Consider the following 15,350-nt stretch of genomic DNA (forward strand, 5'->3'; position numbering starts at 1 on the left):
TCGTCTGAAGCATGCGTCCGAAGCATGGCAGGGAGCTAGAGGACGCAGTGTCTCGTTCCCTACTCAGTATACTCACGCCGGCATGCTGAGGGGAGTGCAGGCCAGAATCATGGCGAGCACTAAGTACCAACTCTACCATTTCCATGGGAGTTGCCCGTCTGTGTCTCTTAGACGGCTGTCTGTGACAGTACCCGTTACGGCCAAAAAGGCCTAAGCTACATACCCAACTGTTGTTAGGGCCTCGGCCCAGGGTAGAGCTGAAGGCTTGGAATCAGGAAAGATTCCTTTAAAGGGATACGGCTAAGAACCTAGCATTTCTACCAAGTCTTGCCAGTCACACAGGGGCTACCGCTAGCTTACGCATAAGCTTGCTGAAAGAGCTGTCTCGACAGTTCTCTAGTAGCAACACCCTGTTTAGATAGGTATCCGAGGATACATAGGTGGAGTGGCGCCCAAGATGAACAGGGCTTTTACCAACTCAAGAAAGAGCACGAAGCAACCGCGCGAAGCCCTCACCATATAGGATTTTAGACAGAACGCAGAATACTAGCGTGAGAACATACCACAATGTGGATTTCAGAAAGTGTGCAAAGACTTCACGTGCACACTTACCATAGAATGGATTTTTAAATACTGTTCTAAGGAGGGGCTCTCGTTACACTCTGATAGAGCAGCTCATAGATGGAATCTTGCATCTCAAAACAGTTTGATTGAGAGTCATCAACTCGATCAATGGAAACAATACTGGATCGCTCTGGGGAAAAAAAACAGAGAACTCAGTCTCATATGAAAGGAGAACTCCGGGCTCAGAGTAGCGCGCTCATAGGTGACCCTTTTTTTTGGAAAAAGCGGAGCGCTGCTAAATTACCACGAGAATCACCCAAATAGCCCAAATAGGATTTTTAGAAAGCATGTGTACTTAGCGTGTGTACTTAAAGGTTCCTAAGCATTGCAGAGGCGCTGAATCTCACGGGAGAGGCAAGCTCAATTTTACAAACCTCAGGCGAGGGGAGCATCACCTGAGGCAGCATATACAAGAAGACTTCTTTAACTGCCACCTCCACTTCCGGTAGATGCGACAGCACCCCTAAGCGGCCAGGAGTCCCCTTGGGGGGGGGGGGATGCACTGCAAAGGAAATTCACAGAGTTTAATAGTAGACACATAACCACCAGCAATTAAATACACATAAGTATATACAGAGAGGGTTACATTTACTCACCCACCCTCCTGCGCCGGAGCCCCGCTCAAGGGGCGACTCCTTTTAGTCTGGACCATCAGTCAGGTGGTTGCTATGAACATAGAACCATAAAAACATTATAGGTCCAGCATAGGAGACTGCGAGAGGTTTCCACCTAACCTCGGATAAGAATAGTGCCTCGTCTAGATCATATCCCTTAGGTCCTGCTTACCTCCTCGTGACCCACGATTCCTCTAACCCCTGCCCGCAGGTGGGGGAGGAGCACGAGCTGCGACACTAGCCTTCTGTGCCCATATTTGATCCTCAGATCGAGACAGGCCAGAACCCCTATGTTGTTCGAGCTCAGACCTGGACCTTCGTGGAACGAAGGATCTGAAAGCAGCAGAGCGCGCCTTCGTCTCCCTGAACTTCTCAAATCGCCGTCTCAACGGAAATACAGAAAAGTTCAGAAGGCGAAACCTGAGCATCGAGCAGAAAGCATTTTCTTTCCTCCCGATGTCTGCCATGTTCATCCACAGATGTCTCTCCGCTGCCACCATGGCTGCCATAGTCCTGCCCATGGTGGAGGCGGCCTGCTTGGTAGCACGGAGAGAGATCCGTGGTGTGGCGCAGCTAAGCTACCTCTTAGCAGATCAGTCTGATATGCTTGAAGCACCAGCACTGTGCTGTAATAAAGCCACAGCCTGACCTGCTACTGCGTATGCCTTGCCATTTAAGCGAGATGATTTTCTGAAGGGGCTTAGATGACAAGGAGGGAGATTAAGAGAGGATGTTTCCCCTGCAGAAAGAAAACATTTCCACATATAAAATGTATTTATAAATTATTTATAAAAATTTTAGCCCTTCTACAGGGGGCATTCCCTCATAGCCGCTTTCACGCATCACCTCGATGTCGGCAGATTACTTTCATGCCGAAACCGATGGATTTGAGAAGAAAATGGCTTCTTCATTTCTTTTTAATCTCTGTATGGAGATCATGCAGAAATGAAAGGCTCACCTGAGCTGGAGGGCTATGTTCAAAAGGTAATTTTCGCTCAATAACCTCCAACAGCTCCGCGGACAGGTCGTGAACCACGGGAAGCAGGTGGCTGCCTTTTTTTTCCCCTTTTCTTTCAGAAGAGAGATGAACAGGAGCAGAGCTTTTTCCATTGAAAAAACGCTCACAATGCATGTAGATTGCCTCCTCAAAGACATTGCGTGCTTGCTCTTCACCCAAATAAATGACGCAAAGATCCCTTGTGTCATCGGGTGTCAAATAACGCCGACACAGATGCACACATCATTTAAACGCTTGCTAGTTGTTGCCATGCTAAACAGAGAAAGATGCACGCTTCAAACAAAACAGTCAGTGAAGATGAAGAAGATAACAACGTGCTCTCCCGGTGTTTATTTATAGTAGCGCCGGTAGTGACATCAGAGGCTGTCACCGGCCAACAAGTTGGTGTTTTTTCAATGTATGCTTCAGACACGGGTCACGACGAGGTGTTCCCCAAAGCGCCCCCTAGAGGACGCAGTTCGAAGTTCCCTCGAAAGGGAACAGCATACAGTTGCCTTAAAGCACAAGTAATTTGAAAGTGACTACATTTTGGAAATGTATAAAGGCAGAGAAGAAATTTTAGAGCCATTCAAAAAAATAAATTGTCCAATATATTTCATTATTACTATTATAAACATTTTGCATTTTTGATTATGAGATTATAGATTATATCTGTTCTCTATTTGATTTGATTTTAAAATGGAATGTATTGTGATTTCAAATCTGAATTTTAAGCATCATTACTCCAGTCACATGATCCTTCAGAAAACATTTTAATATTGATTTGCTGCTCAAAAACATTTATTATTATTATGATTATTATTATTTTGATGAAAAAAGCAGAGTAGAATTTTTCAGGTGCCTTTGATGAATAGAACATTTAGAAGATCAGCATTTATCTGAAATATAAATCTTTCGTAATTATAAATCATCACTTATCATATCACAAACAATATCATTATCATCTTTACCATTATCGTATTTATCATCACTTTTAATCAATTTAAAGCATCCTTGCTAAACTCAAGATAAGTAGGGGCCACAGAGAGGGCCTGAAGGTCTCCTACTCTCCGCAGAGAGGTGATAGCCAACAGAAAGGAGGTTTTAAGTGTGAGATGTCTGTCTGAGATATCTTGAATAGGTTCAAATGGGGGTTTGCACATTGCCTCTAACACCACAACCAAGTCCCATGGGGGAATACGGGACCGTACTGGAGGTTTCAGCCTCAGCGCACCTCGGAGGAAACGTGTAACTAGGGGGTGTCTTCCCAAAGACTGGCCATCGAGAAGGGCGTGGTAGGCCGCAATAGCCACCACGTAGACCTTCTACGTGGAGTGGGTCAACCCTGCAGAGAGCCTAGCCTGTAGAAACTCCAGAACTGTACCAACCGGGCAGTTTGCTGGGTCTAACTGGCGGTCTCTGCACCATGAGGTGAAGAGTTTCCACCTCAGGGCGTACAGTTTCCTCGTTGAGGGAGCTCTGGATTGGAGAAGGGTCTCAACAACCTCGGTTGAGAGACCGGCTGCTAACAGTTGTGCCCCCTCAGGGGCCACACCCACAGCTTCCACAACTCCGGGCGAGGGTGAATTATCGTACCCTGCGCCTGCGAGAGTAGGTCTGTCCTGATCGGTATCTCCCATGGAGAGCCGTCGAGGAGCGAGACTAGATCTGAGAACCATACTCGGCCCGGCTAGAACGGGGCTACTGGCAACAGACGGACCCCGTCCCAGCGCACTCTCGCCAGAACTCCCGGGAGCAGAGCAATAGGGGGAAATGCGTACAGACGAAGCCTCGGCCAGGTCTGTACCATAGCATCCAGTCCCAGAGAAGCTGGATGAACTAGAGAGAACCAAAGGGGGCATTGTGACGTCTCTTGAGATGCAAATAGGTCTACTTGAGCCCTGCCAAATACTCTCCATATCTGCTTCACTACTTCTGGATGAAGTCTCCATTCCCCGGGCCTCGGCCCCTGCCTCGACAGTATGTCTGCTCCCATATTTTGTTTCCCAGGAATATAAACTGCTCTTAATGAGAGGAGTTTGCTCTGGGACCACACCAGGATCTGGTGCGCCAGCTTGTACAAAGGGCGTGAACGCAGACCTCCCTGGTGGTTGATATAAGAGACCACCGATGTGTTGTCGGTGCACACCAACACATGGTGACCCCTTAGGTCTGGGAGGAAGTGCTTCAGTGCACGATAAACTGCTAGCATTTCTAGACAATTGATATGCCATGTTAGATGGCAATCGCTCCACAGACCACGGGCAGGGTGGCCATTCATGACTGCACCCCAGCCGGTGAGGGATGCATCCGTCGCTAGTGTTACACGGCGACAAGAAGCTCCCAGCACCGGGCCCTGTTTCAAGAACCTAGGTTTCTTCCACATGTCTAAGGCACGGAGGCATCGCCGCGTGACCTTGATAGTGCGAAGTAGATTGCCCCTCGGGGAAAATCCCTTGGTCTTGAGCCACCACTGTAGGGGTCTCATGTACAGCAGGCCAAGAGGTATCACGTTGGACGCAGCTGCCATCAGACCCAACAATCTCTGAAATTGTTTGACAGTGAGTGACTGGCCTTCTTTGACTCTCTCGACTGACATGCGGATCGACTCGATATGAGCAGGGGACATTCGTGCCTGCATCGCGGTCGAATCCCATACTACGCCTAGATAGGTGGTTCTCTGAACCGGAGAAAGCACACTCTTCTTGGCGTTCAGTCTCAAACCCAGCTCCCCCAAATGTGCAAGGACGACATCTCGATGCCGAACCGCAACCTGCTATGACTGAGCTAAGATCAACCAATAGTCGATATAGTTGAGAATGCGGATGCCCTGCATACCGGCTGTAAAATCCGGACTCCCTGTCCTGAGGAGGGACCACCTCGATGGCCTCCTTCTCTATTAGGGTTTTCACTTCCTGTTCCATAACCAGACCCTGCCTGAGGCCAACTATCGTCTGAACGACCCCGTTGAATACTGGCGGCACGGAGCCGAACTGAATACGGTAGCCTTTTTCTACAGTATACAGGACCCATCGAGATACATTTGGCAGTAGTTTCCACGCTGCTAAATAATCTACTAAGGGGATCAGTCTCTTGAGACTGATCTCTGGTGTAAGAGGCCCCCGCAGGGGCGGCGAGCGTCTCAGCCCCACTACGCGCACGGGCGGAAGATACTGAGAGTGATGCTCGCTGGGACCTGCTGCGCCCTGGAACACTGGCAGGGTTGGCAGACCGGCCCCCAGAGGGCGCTGAGGTGAGATGGGCACCGTGTACTGCGGTGTGTACTGCTCTACCCCAGCAGAGGCTGCCCTCTGAAACCCTGGGCTCTTGGCGTCAGGGTTTCTTGGCCGAGGACTTCTTAGCTTCGATAACTGCCCTGAGATCTTGTTTGGGCTGGGAAGTCCTCGGCGGAGGAGTACGAGAGGTGACGCTCTGCTTTTGGGCCACGCGGTAAGAGGAGCTAGGGTGAGGCTGGGGCATCTCCCACCCAGATGCCCCAAGGGAGCGACGAGGGAGGAACTTGAACCTGTCGACGACAGAGTTGACTGCGTCGCCAAACAGGCCAGTCGGCTGAATCGGGGCGTCCATGAGGCAGACCCTGTCCCGCTCTTTCATATCAAACAGGGTTAACCATAAGTGCCTCTCCGCGGTCAGCATAACTGCCATGGACCGCCCAATCGCTCAAGCGGTCTCCTTGGTGGCGCGGAGGGAGAGATCAGTGCTCCTCCTTAGCTCTGATATATTGTGGGACTTGATCTCCTCTCCCTCGTCTAGCTCCTTCAGCAGGTCGGCTTGGTATGCCTGTAACACCGCCATGGTGTGCAGACATGCACCAGCCTGACCTGCAGCCGCATACCCTTTGCCCACCAAAGCCGATGTTGCTCTGAGTGGCTTTGAGGGCAATGCCGGGGTCTTTAGAGACGATGCCGCGCCAGGGGACAGATAGCTTGCGAGCGTCTGTTCCACCCGGGGAATCGCTCTATAACCGTGCTTTCCATCCCCACTAAGTTTCCATAGTAGTCTGATGAGGGGATGTAGAGGCGGGCCGAGAATGGACGTTTCCATGACCTGGCGATCTCTTCGTGCAGGTCGAGAAAGAATGGCAGGCCCCGGCTGGGAGGTGGCTGACTCACGCGCAGGAAGCGTTCATCAAGCTTGCTTCTCTGCGGTTCAGCTGTTTTCTCGGCGGGCCAATCGATGCTTAATTTGGCCACCGTGCGAGTAACCACCTGCAAGAGCTCCTCATACTGCGGCGAGTGGGGTGGCGAATCCCTGTCGATCGACTCCACATCAACCTCCTCGGAGGAAGAGAGGCGGAGCGTCGACCCCTCTACCTGAGTGGAAGGAACCGCTGAGCATGCTTCCGACTATAGGGATTGGGTGCCAGATCTGGCAGAAGTGGAAGGAGATAGGGACTGGTCCATCTCCATTCCCTCCACCAGATCCACTTGCGAACCCCACGAGTGCAGCCGCCGTTCTGCCTCAGCAGAAGCGGGACCATCACCGCGGGGAACGCTAGCGAAGGCCCCCTCCTAGAAGAGGGCCCTCCGGGAACGAAGCAGCCGCACCGACATACGCTCACAGTGCGAGCAGTCGGCCCCCTCGAGAGCCGACTCAGCGTGCTTCAAACCCAGGCAAACCACGCAAAGGCTGTGTGTATCCCCACCCGTTATATATCTCGGGCAGGGAGGAACACACAACCTATAGCGCGATTTGGAATCGCCATCAGTGTGTTTGACTTTCGCCTTGCTCTTTGGCATGTCTAGGAGCTCTTAAACTGGACAAACAACAGTAAATAAGACTCACAAGACAAACAGTTTGACATTCACACACAGAGCGCTTGCTGTAAGACGCGAAGCTGACACCAGCTGCGTGGCACATGCTTTTATAGCTTCCTGGTCGCTTACGTCACTCCGCCGGTGACGTCACGCTCTTCCATTGGTCTGATTTCACACGATATTCAGAGTCGCGCACGCTGGGCGCGTTCCCCAAAGCGCATTGACGCAGCACGAGTTCCTGAAGAGAAACTTCAGTTTTTCCTTGTTTAAATTAAGAAAGTTCTGGCACAAGCAACTATTAATTTCATCAATACATTGGCAGAGGGAGTCAATGGGGCTGTAATCATTTGGAGATAAGGCGAGGTAAATCTGGTTATCATCAGCATAGCTGTGATAGGCAATTTGGTTTTCCAGTCTCTCTAGTAGTATATTTTGATCAACAGGGTCAAACGCAGTACTGAGATCTACCAATACCAGCACTGATATTTTTGCCAGTCAGAATGTAAGTGAATATAATTTATTATCTTAATGAGTGCTGTCTCTGTGCTGTGATGCGGTCGGAAACCAGATTAAAAATTGTCCAGTTATCCATTTGAGTTTAAGTTCTTGTTCAGCTGATTAAAAACTAACTTTTCTATAATTTTGCCTATAAAAGAAAGATTAGATATTGGTCTATAAATGCTCAAAATGGTGTTATCAAGATTGCTCTTTTTCAGGAGGGGCTTACTGTAACAACTGCAGTTTCCCTTCAGAAATTGAGCTGTGTCCGAGAACACTTTTGGGAATGCTCTTCAGCGTGAACAGCACTGAATAATATATTTAATCAGTTAGTTTGTGCGTGTTCTGCTTAGGAGTGAAGCATGCAGAGTTAGCTCTCGAGGGAGTCGACTGTCTGCACTGTGAACATCTTCCCCTGCGTACGCTCTGCTCTTGGAGGGCTCTCTTTGAGGAGGGAGTTTTCATGAGTGTTCCTCGCGGTGCTGGCCCCGCTTTCGCCGAGGCAGAGCGGCAGCTGCACTCGCAATTGGAACTGGTGGAGGGAATGCAGACTGGCAAGTCCCTATCTTTGTCCTCACCTGCCAAATCCAGTGTTCGCTTTCTGGGATCGGAAGCGCGCTTCGGCTCTACTTCCCCCGGGAAGCGGATGCAATGCTCCACCTATCTGCCTCCTAGGAGGTGGATGAGGAGAGCATCGATGAATCACCCTGTCAGTCACCACAGTATTAGGAGATGTTGGAGATGATAACTAGCATGGTAGCCAAGTTAAACATTGATTGGCCCGCCGAGATAAAAGCCGAACCGCAGAAAAGTAATTTAGATGAGCGGCTTTTATGATCTCTGCCACCACCTCCACGCCGGAGCCTGCCTTTTTTCGTGTCGAGATCATGGGTGAAACCATTCTCATCCTGATTGTTTGTCCATGGCAGCCCTGGTGGCAGCAGAAAGACATCTGTGGTTGACCCTGTCTGATTTAAAAGAGAAAGACAGGGTCTTCCTTATGGACACTCTGCTTGCGCCTTCTGGTCTGTTTGGTGATGCCTTCAATTTTGTTGTCGACAGATCCCAGGAGGCTGGTAAACAGACGTCGGCATTCCAGCAGTTCCTCCCTCGCCATTCTCTAGCTCAGGGAGCTGCTGGGCGTGAGCAGCCCGGGCCGTGTACCAGCTCCTCTTACAGAGAGGTGCAAAAAAGTGAGCGTTGCCTCTCGCGCTCCCCCGCAACAGGACCAAGGTCGGTGGCGCTCTTAGCAGTGTCCATCTCTCAGAGCCCTCAACAGCAGCTAGTTCAGTTGTTTCCTGCCAGTCCTCCACTTCAGGGCACCGACCTAGCAGCTCAAAGTACATCAGAGACCAGCCTCAAAAGACTGTTTCACTTCAGTAGACTATTTAGCAGCATTGAAGCTACTGCCAAATGTGTCTAGTTGGGTCCTGCAGACTGTAGAAAAAGGTTATCGAATTCAATTCAGTGGTCCCCTAGCACTCTCACCCCGAATTTTCACGAAGTGTGTAGCTGCTGTGCTGGCTTCACTGCAATTCCAGGGCATCCCCATACTAAATTATATCAACGATTGGTTGATTTTCACTCAATCAGAGCAGATGGTGGTCCGGCATCGAGATGACGTTCTCACCCATATAAAAAAGTAGGGGTTAAGATTAAACGTCAAGAAAAGTGTGCTTCCTCCATTACAGAGGACACTTATCTGGGCGTGATGTGGGATTCAACCGCTATGCAGGCACTATCTGTCCCCTGCTCATATCGAGTCGATCCTCACGTCAGTCAAGAGAGTCAGAGAAGGCCAGTCACTCACTGCAAGCAGTTTTAGAAACTATTGGCAGCTGCGTCCAATGTTTTACTTCTTGGCCTACTGTACATGAGACCCCCTACAGTGGTGACTCAAGACTAAGGGGTTCTCCCTGAGGGGAAAGCCACTTTGCATGATCAAGGTCATGCGGCGGTGCCTACGTGCCTTAGACATGTGGAAGAAGCCTTGGTTCTTGTCTCAGGGCCTGGTGCTGGTAGCTCCTTGTCGCTGTGTAACGCTAGCGATGGACACGTCCCTCACCGGTTGGGGTGCGGTCATGAGTGGCCACCCTGCCCGCAGTCTGTGGAGTGGTCGCCATCTGACATGGCATATCAACTGTCTAGAGATGCTAGCAGTATTTCGAGCATTGAATCATTTTCTCCCAGATCTAAGAGGTCACCATGTGCTGGTGCGCATCGACAACACAGCGGTGGTCTCTTACATCAACCACCAAGGAGGTCTGCGTCTGCGACCCCTGTACAAGCTGGGGCGGCAGATACTTGTGTGGTCCCAGGGCAAACTCCTTTCGCTAAGAGCAGTACATATTCCTGGGCATATAAATGTGGGCGCAGACATCCTGTCAAGGCAGGGGCCGAGGCCCGGGGAATGGAGGTTTCACCCTGAGGTAGTGAAGCAGATATGGACTAAATTTTGTCAGGCTCAGGTGGATCTGTTTGCAACTTAGATGACATCGCACTGTCCCCTTTGACTGCTTTTTAAGTTATCTTCCTGATGTATCCAAATTCCTTTGCAAATCAAAAACCTCAGAACAACTTGATGATGTAACAGAAACTATGGACTCTCTCTTTTCTAGCATTTTAAATACAGTTGAACCTTTACGCTTAAGGAGGGTTAAGGAAAGCAGCATGACACCATGGTATAATGAGCATACTCGCACCCTAAAGAGAGTAGCCTGAAAAATTAGGCGCAGCTTAAGGAAAATGTAAATTATATTGACACACTGTTTTCCTAATGAATGTTGTTCAGTTCCTTTGACGCAATTTCATCATTTCATTTCATGAATGGGAATATACTTCAGAGATATTTTACTCATAAGAATTTCCAGGGGTGCCAATAATTGTGTCCAAATAGTATTTGAGAAAAACCTTTATTTCATAATGATATTTCCCCCCATTTTTAAATAATTTAATAACTTTTAAATAAAAGATCAAAAAGGTAAACAATGCAGATGAATTTTCACAGCCTTCTTTGATCATATTTACCAAGGCTGCCAGTATTTTTGGCCACGACAGTAGTAACAAACAAGTTCAGAGTTGCACTAAATCTCTGTGGGCCAAACTGGTCTGTTACTCTATTTCTTAAGGAAAGCTGCTATCAGGGGGCAGTGATGTGACTGTGAATGTGCCTTGGGTATAATTAGCTATCTTTTTTTTTTTTTTTTTTTTGTATGTACTTTACCACTTGTGTGCCCTAATATGATCTGACAACAGTAAAATAAACATACACTTGTAAAGAGCATTTAAACAGATTATTTTCCCACTGGTACTTTGACTAATTTGTTTTGATGGATGAGAGGTTGTTGATGAGGTTCAAAAAGGAGAGTCTGGTGTATTCAGCTCCCTTTGAGAATGACCTGAATGACTTATTCCAACTCCTTAGTTTACAACAGAACCAGACAACAGCACATTTACACAATTAGCGATTTGTATTTTGCTGAGTCATCAAGATATTTTATGAATGGAACTCCATATAAGAAAAATAGTTAATATGGTATGTCAGGTTTTAACATTTTATGAAAAAATTGAAAATTAAAAAACATTATGTTAAACTCAGAAAGCAGAGTTTAATTGTGGAATTTTAATGCTACTTCAAATGCTATAACCAATGCATGGCAAATATGAGCTGTTCGTGCCAGACTGGGGGAGAGAGATATTGTAATGTAAAATATGTGTAAAATAATGTGTTTTCTGAACAATCTTGTATGAGAGCCTGTTCTAGTACACCCCAAAACAAAATCAAGACTTTGTAAAAGAGCATAATATGACCCATTTAAATAAGATCCAATATTTATTTTTAATAATAATATTTATTTTTTAATAAAGTAATATATTACTTAAAATTTTTTAAGACATCCTCAGGCCCCCATAAAGTCTGTTGAAGCCCCCTAGTGCGTTGAAAACCATTGTACCATAACCATTTTGTATCACTAGTTTTTATGACAACTAAAAACGAAATTGGAGATTTTACTTTTAAAGGGTAAAATGAATTTAATAATTTAAAATTATGTCATTAATGACTCACACTCATGCCGTTCCAATCCCGTAAGACCTCCGTTCATTTTCGGGACACAGTTTAAGATATTTTAGATTTAGTCCGAGAGCTTTCTGACCCTCAATTGAAAATACAGGTCCTTCTCAAAAATGTAATGATAAAAATTAAACTTTCATATATTTTACATTCATTGCACACCAACTGAAATATTTCAGGTCTTTTATTGTTTTAATACTGATGATTTTGGCATACAGCTCATGAAAACCTAAAATTCCTATCTCAAAAAATTAGCATATTTCATCCGACCAGTAAAAGAAAAGTGTTTTTAATACAAAAAAAGTCAACCTTCAAATAATTATGTTCAGTTATGCACTCAATACTTGGTCGGGAATCCTTTTGCAGAAATGACTGCTTCAATGCGGCGTGGCATGGAGGCAATCAGCCTGTGGCACTGCTGAGGTGTTATGGAGGCCCAGGATGCTTCGATAGCGGCCTTAAGCTCATCCAGAGTGTTGGGTCTTGCGTCTCTCAACTTTCTCTTCACAATATCCCACAGATTCTCTATGGGGTTCAGGTCAGGAGAGTTGGAAGGCCAATTGAGCACAGTAATACCATGGTCAGTAAACCATTTACACTGTGAGCAGGTGCCAGGTCATGCTGAAAAACGAAATCTTCATCTCCATAAAGCTTTTCAGCAGATGGAAGCATGAAGTGCTCCAAAATCTCCTGATAGCTAGCTGCATTGACCCTGCCCTTGATAAAACACAGTGGACCAGCACCAGCAGCTGACATGGCACCCCAGATCATCACTGACTGTGGGTACTTGACACTGGACTTCAGGCATTTTGGCAATTCCTTCTCCCCAGTCTTCCTCCAGACTCTGGCACCTTGATTTCCGAATGACATGCAAAATTTGCTTTCATCCGAAAAAAGTACTTTGGACCAATGAGCAACAGTCCAGTGCTGGTTCCCTGTAGCCCATTTCCTGCACACGCCTGTGCACGGTGGCTCTTGATGTTTCTACTCCAGACTCAGTCCACTGCTTCCGCAGGTCCCCCAAGGTCTGGAATCGGTCCTTCTCCACAATCTTCCTCAGGGTCCGGTCACCTCTTCTCATTGTGCAGCGTTTTTAGCCACACTTTTTCCTTCCCACAGTCTTCCCACTGAGGTGCCTTGATACAGCACTCTGGAAACAGCCTATTCATTCAGAAATGTCTTTGTGTCTTACCCTCTCGCTTGAGGGTGTCAATGATGGCCTTCTGGACAGCAGTCAGGTCGGCAGTCTTACCCATGATTGCGGTTTTGAGTAATGAACCAGGCTGGGAGTTTTTAAAAGCCTCAGGAATCTTTTGCAGGTGTTTAGAGTTAATTATTTGATTCAGATGATTAGGTTAATAGCTCATTTAGAGAACCTTTTCATGATATGCAAATTTTTTGAGATAGGTTTTCATGAGCTGTATGCCAAAATCATCAGTATTAAAACAATAAAAGACCTGAAATATTTCAGTTGGTGTGCAATGAATCTAAAATATATGAAAGTTTAATTTTTATCATTAAATTATGGAAAATAATGAATTTTTATCAAAATATGCTAATTTTTTTTAGAAGGACCTGTATATGTACGGTATACTGTCCATGTCCAGAAAGGTAATAAAAACATCATCAAAGTAGTCCATGTGACATCAGACAGTCAGTTATAATTACATTTATTTCCAAAAATAAAAAAAAATACGACTTTATTCAGCATTGTCTTCTCTTCCGGGTCTGTTGTGAGTGTGTTCACAACACTGCAGTGACCCTGCTGATGTACAACGCTGCTGACATGTTATCTTTGTTACTGGGCGCTAGGCCTGGGACGGTTACCGCATTACCGCAATACCACGGTCACGTGACGCCTACCGCGGGTCTAGACCTGTAACCGTCATCACCTTACAAAAAAAAAAAAAACATTGGCCTGCACATCTGAATGCCTTCGCAGAAGTCAAATGATACATTTTAATCTAGATTAATTCCAAGATTACAGTGATATTAATCTAGATTTTAAAAATGTATCTATGCACCTCTAATAGGCTAATAGCATTCCATTTGTATTGACTATCAGACCTAGAGTACCTGTGTAATGTCTTGTAGCCTATATATTGAATTGAATTTCATTTTACTAAAGCATAAAATACAGGCGTATAACTCATGAGAAAGCCAAAAAAGCAGGACCTCAGTTTTTAATTGCACATGCTTATTCTGCCTAACACAATTCTCGCACGTGGTTGCGCAGCCGACAATTGCGCATTTAAAGGGTTAGTTCGCCCAAAAATGAAAATTATGTCATTAATAACTCACCCTTATGCTGTTCCAAACATGTAAGGCCTCCTTTTATCTTCGGAACACAGTTTAAGATATTTTAGATTTAGTCCGAGAGCTCTCAGTCTCTCCATTGAAGCTGTGTGTACGGTATGCTGTCCATGTCCAGAAAGGTAAGAAAAACATCATCAAAGTAGCCCATGTGACATCAGAGGGTCCGTTGGAATTTTTTGAAGCATCGAAAATACATTTTGGTCCAAAAATAGCAAAAACGACGACTTTATTCAGCATTGTCTTCTCTTCCGTGTCTGTTGTGAGAGAGAGAGTTCAAATCAAAGCAGTCTGGATATCCGGTTCGCGAACGAATCATTCAGATCACCAAATCGAACTGAAACGTTTTAAACGGTTCGCATCTCTAATAAGCATTAATCCACAAATGTTAACTTTTTTTCAATGTGGCTGACACTCACTTTGAGTTCAAACAAACCAATATCCCGGAGTAATGCATGCTCATACAGTACACTGACTGTCTTTCAGGGCCTCCCTTAAAAAAGTGTTGTGAACGCACTGCACGGACTTTGTAATTTTGATGCTTCACTAATCCACTGATGTCACATGGACTACCTTTGGTCAGATGAGACCAAAATTGAGCTCTTTTGCATTAACTCGACTCGCCGTGTTTGGAGGGAGAGAAATGCTGACTACGACCCCCATAACACAATCATAATATATGGTGTGTATTGTAACCCCAATCCTATAGAAAATCTGTGGAGGGTGCTGAAACTTCAAGTTGCCAAATGACAGCCAAGAAACCTTAAGCATTTAGAGAGAATCTGTAAAGAGGAATGGATCAAAATCCCTTCTTAGATGTGTGCAATCCTGTGACCAACAAAAAAAACGTTTTACCCCTATGCATGCCAACAAGGGTTTCTGCACCTAATTCATGTTTTGTTTGGGGATCAAATCCTTATTTCACTCACTGAAATGTAAATGAATTTTCTAACCTTTATATAATGTGTTTTTTTTTTCTGGATTTTCTGCTTGGTATTCTTTCCCTATCTTAAAATAAACTTACCATACAAATTACAGACCCTTCATTTCTTTTTAAGTGCATGGGCAAACTTACAAAATCAGCAAGGGTCAAAATAAATATTTTCTCCATGGTATAAATAAATCATAACTATGTTTTTTTTATAATCAAATGGATATGGTTAGTGTGCAGTAGGATAAGTAACCTAAATTTGTCCACCCCCACACCAAACACATTATCTCAACATCATTTTTTATCTTAGCATAAGCCTGGACAACCTACCACTGCAATTAAGACCGTTTTAAACAAATTAACAAAAATGTCATTAAAAAGCCCAGGGTGTTTGACATCAGTTCGGATCAGTAAACAAATAGCAGCCAACATTTGTCCCTAGACAAGGCTGCACAACACCTGTCACACATGGCTCACTTGGGGGTCAGACATGATTTCTCTCTCCTTTAAAAATTGCTTTCCA

The sequence above is a fragment of the Carassius auratus genome, chromosome 20, assembly GCF_003368295.1.
Source record: "Carassius auratus strain Wakin chromosome 20, ASM336829v1, whole genome shotgun sequence".
NCBI classification, from domain to species: Eukaryota; Metazoa; Chordata; class Actinopteri; order Cypriniformes; family Cyprinidae; genus Carassius; species Carassius auratus.